Genomic DNA, 4,919 nt, shown 5'->3' with positions numbered 1-4,919 from the left:
CAAACGAGAAAAACATTAACGTTATACTCAAAACTCTACCTAAGTAACAGTTTGCATAAAATAAATGCACGAAGTAAAATAAAAAACAGTACATGATGAAACAACTTCAAGAGGTATTAAACATGGAAAGTAATGCAAGCGCCTGTTAAAAGAAAGACATAACAGTTGCAACCACAGTCTATATGGATTACATATACAATTTTAATAAAATAAGAGAGCTGAATGACTGCAGGAAAATGGGAGAATATGTAGGAAGACACGTAACGTGTATCCACAGGACATGTGGCCTGTAATTGAAGAAGTGTCATGATGATCTCTCCATTGGCAAAAGATTCCGGAATAGTCCCCCACTCGGATCGGTGTAGGATTCGTTATGAATAGGAAAGTAGGGCAGATGGTGTGTTACTGTGAACAGTTCAGTGACCGGGTTGTTCTAATCAGAATCGACAGCAGACCAACACCGACAACGATAGTTCAGGTATACATGCCGACGTCGCAAGCTGAAGACGAACAGATAGAGAAAGTGTATGAGGATATTGAAAGGGTAATGCAGTATCTAAAGGGGGACGAAAATCTAATAGTCATGGACGACTGGAATGCAGTTGCAAGGGAAGGAGTAGAAGAAAAGGTTACAGGAGAATATGGGCTTGGGACAAGAAATGAAAGAGGAGAAAGACTAATTGAGTTCTGTAACAAGTTTCAGCTAGTAATAGCGAATACCCTGTTCAAGAATCCAGATACTGGATTGTAAGGCGTACCCAGGAGCAGATATATACTCAGATCATAATATAGTAGTGATGAAGAGTAGGCTGAAGTTCAAGACATTAGTCAGGAAGAATCTATACGCAAAGAAGTGGGATACGGAAGTACTAAGGAATGACGAGATACGTTTGAAGTTCTCTAACGCTATAGATACAGCAATAAGGAATAGCGCAGTAGGCAGTACAGTTGAAGAGGAATGGACATCTCCAAAAAGGGCCATCACAGAAGTTGGGAAGAAAAACATAGGTACAAAGAAGGTAGCTGCGAGGAAACCATGGGTAACAGAAGAAATACTTCAGTTGATTAATGAAAGGAGGAAGTACAAACATGTTCCGGGAAAATCAGGAATACAGAAATACAAGTCGCTGAGGAATGAAATAAATAGGAAGTGCAGGGAAGCTAAGACGAAATGGCTGCAGGAAAAATGTGAAGACATCGAAGAAGATATGATTGTCGGAAGGACACACTCAACATACAGGAAAGTCAAAACAACCTTTGGTGACATTAAAAGCAACGGTGGTAACATTAAGAGTGCAACGGGAATTCCAGTGTTAAATGCAGAGGAGAGAGCAGATAGGTGGAAAGAATACATTGAGAGCCTCTGTGAGGGTGAAGATTTGTCTGATGTGGTAGAAGAAGAAACAGGAGTCGATTTAGAAGAGATAGGGGATCCAGTATTAGAATCGGAATTTAAAAGAGCTTTGGAGGACTTACGGTCAAATAAGACAGAAGGGATAGATAACATTCCATCAGAATTTCTAAAATCATTGGGGGAAGTGGCAACAAAACGACTATTCACGTTGGTGTGTAGAATATATGAGTCTGGCGATATACCATCTGACATTCGGAAAAGCATCATCCGCACAATTCCGAAGACGGCAAGAGCTGACAAGTGCGAGAATTATCGCACAATCAGCTTAACAGCTCATGCATCGAAACTGCTTACAAGAATAATATACAGAAGAATGGAAAAGAAAATTGAGAATGCGCTAGATGACGATCAGTTTGGCTTCAGGAAAAGTGAAGGGACGAGAGAGGCAATTCTGACGTTACGGCTAATAATGGAAGCAAGGCTAAAGAAAAATCAAGACACTTTCATAGGATTTGTCGACCTGGAAAAAGCGTTCGACAATATAAAATGATGCAAGCTGTTCGAGATTCTGAAAAAAGTAGGGGTAAGCTAAAGGGAGAGACGGGTCATATACAATATGTACAACAACCAAGAGGGAATAATAAGAGTGGACGATCAAGAAAGAAGTGCTCGTATTAAGAAGGGTGTAAGACAAGGCTGTAGCCTTTCGCCCCTACTCTTCAATCTGTACATCGAGGAAGCAATGATGGAAATAAAAGAAAGGTCCAGTAGTGGAATTAAAATACAAGGTGCCAGGATATCAATGATACCATTCGCTGATGACATTGCTATCCTGAGTGAAAGTGAAGAAGAATTAAATGATCTGCTGAACGGAATGAACAGTCTAATGAGTACACAGTATTGTTTGAGAGTAAATCGGAGAAAGACGAAGGTAATGAGAAGTAGTAGAAATGAGAACAGCGAGAAACTTAACATCAGGATTGATGGCCACGAAGTCAATGAAGTTAAGGAATTCTGCTACCTAGGCAGTGAAATAACCAATGACGGACGGAGCAAGGAGGACATCAAAAGCAGACTCGCTATGGCAAAAAAGGCATTTCTGGCCAAGAGAAGTCTATTAATATCAAATACCGGCCTTAATTTGAGGAAGACATTTCTGAGGATGTACGTCTGGAGTACAGCATTGTATGGTAGTGAAACATGGACTGTGGGAAAACCGGAGCAGAAGAGAATCGAAGCATTTGAGATGTGGTGCTATAGACGAATGTTGAAAATTAGGTGGACTGATAAGGTAAGGAATGAGGAGGTTCTACGCAGAATCGGAGCGGAAAGGAATATGTGGAAAACACTGATAAGGAGAAGGGACAGGATGACAGGACATCTGCTAAGACATGAGGGAATGACTTCCATGGTACTAGAGGGAGCTGTAGAGGGCAAAACCTGTAGAGGAAGACAGTGGTTGGAATACGTCAAGCAAATACACTCCTGGAAATTGAAATAAGAACACCGTGAATTGATTGTCCCAGGAAGGGGAAACTTTATTGACACATTCCTGGGGTCAGATACATCACATGATCACACTGACAGAACCACAGGCACATAGACACAGGCAACAGAGCATGCACAATGTCGGCACTAGTACAGTGTATATCCACCTTTCGCAGCAATGCAGGCTGCTATTCTCCCATGGAGACGATCGTAGAGATGCTGGATGTAGTCCTGTGGAACGGCTTGCCATGCCATTTCCACCTGGCGCCTCAGTTGGACCAGCGTTCGTGCTGGACGTGCAGACCGCGTGAGACGACGCTTCATCCAGTCCCAAACATGCTCAATGGGGGACAGATCCGGAGATCTTGCTGGCCAGGGTAGTTGACTTACACCTTCTAGAGCACGTTGGGTGGCACGGGATACATGCGGACGTGCATTGTCCTGTTGGAACAGCAAGTTCCCTTGCCGGTCTAGGAATGGTAGAACGATGGGTTCGATGACGGTTTGGATGTACCGTGCACTATTCAGTGTCCCCTCGACGATCACCAGTGGTGTACGGCCAGTGTAGGAGATCGCTCCCCACACCATGATGCCGGGTGTTGGCCCTGTGTGCCTCGGTCGTATGCAGTCCTGATTGTGGCGCTCACCTGCACGGCGCCAAACACGCATACGACCATCATTGGCACCAAGGCAGAAGCGACTCTCATCGCTGAAGACGACACGTCTCCATTCGTCCCTCCATTCACGCCTGTCGCGACACCACTGGAGGCGGGCTGCACGATGTTGGGGCGTGAGCGGAAGACGGCCTAATGGTGTGCGGGACCGTATCCCAGCTTCATGGAGACGGTTGCGAATGGTCCTCGCCGATACCCCAGGAGCAACAGTGTCCCTAATTTGCTGGGAAGTGGCGGTGCGGTCCCCTACGGCACTGCGTAGGATCCTACGGTCTTGGCGTGCATCCGTGCGTCGCTGCGGTCCGGTCCCAGGTCGACGGGCACGTGCACCTTCCGCCGACCACTGGCGACAACATCGATGTACTGTGGAGACCTCACGCCCCACGTGTTGAGCAATTCGGCGGTACGTCCACCCGGCCTCCCGCATGCCCACTATACGCCCTCGCTCAAAGTCCGTCAACTGCACATACGGTTCACGTCCACGCTGTCGCGGCATGCTACCAGTGTTAAAGACTGCGATGGAGCTCCGTATGCCACGGCAAACTGACTGACACTGTTGGCGGCGGTGCACAAATGCTGCGCAGCTAGCGCCATTCGACGGCCAACACCGCGGTTCCTGGTGTGTCCGCTGTGCCGTGCGTCTGATCATTGCTTGTACAGCCCTCTCGCAGTGTCCGGAGCAAGTATGGTGGGTCTGACACACCGGTGTCAATGTGTTCTTTTTTCCATTTCCAGGAGTGTAATTGAGGATGCAGGTTGCAAGTGCTACTCTGAGATGAAGAGGTTAGCACAGGAAAGGAATTCGTGGCGGGCCGCATCAAACCAGTCAGTAGGCTGATGACCAAAAAAAGAAAGGTAGGAAGAGACAGTGCGGGAAGTAACGAAAAACAGAGGGGATTATCTAAAGTTTAGGAGGGGGGAAATATTAAGCTGTGTCTGGTCATTTAAGATAAAATCTGGACTGTGAACTAAAAGTTTGTTAATATCAGGACATCCAGCAGGCCAAAAGCTCAATCTGCTAGAAGTCCTCGTTCCCGATGTAATCCGAATTTGTGGTATATGTAGGGCTCAGGCAAAACAAGAAGTGACAGAAGTGGGAACACGAGAGGGCCAGGCGTTTAGCAAAAATAACATTTAGGCGCAGCTTTGGCGAAGCATGATCTATTTATACTTCCTTTAGTTTACAGGCAACGACTGGTACAGCGAAAAGAGTAGAGAATGGTGATCAGAGGTTGTATGGTCGACTCCCTATGTCGAAATTTTGTTTTCTTTTTAGTTTCAGTTTTTACGTTACTAATACTACACATATACCGAAATAATGCTCATTGCACTGTTTTATTACTACCTTCATAAAATGTTTGAAATGAAAAACAAACAAAAATTTTGGATTACAAAGAACTTTC

Source organism: Schistocerca serialis, chromosome 8 (assembly GCF_023864345.2).
Source record: "Schistocerca serialis cubense isolate TAMUIC-IGC-003099 chromosome 8, iqSchSeri2.2, whole genome shotgun sequence".
Classification (NCBI taxonomy): domain Eukaryota; kingdom Metazoa; phylum Arthropoda; class Insecta; order Orthoptera; family Acrididae; genus Schistocerca; species Schistocerca serialis.
Note: the sequence above shows the minus strand (reverse complement) of the source record.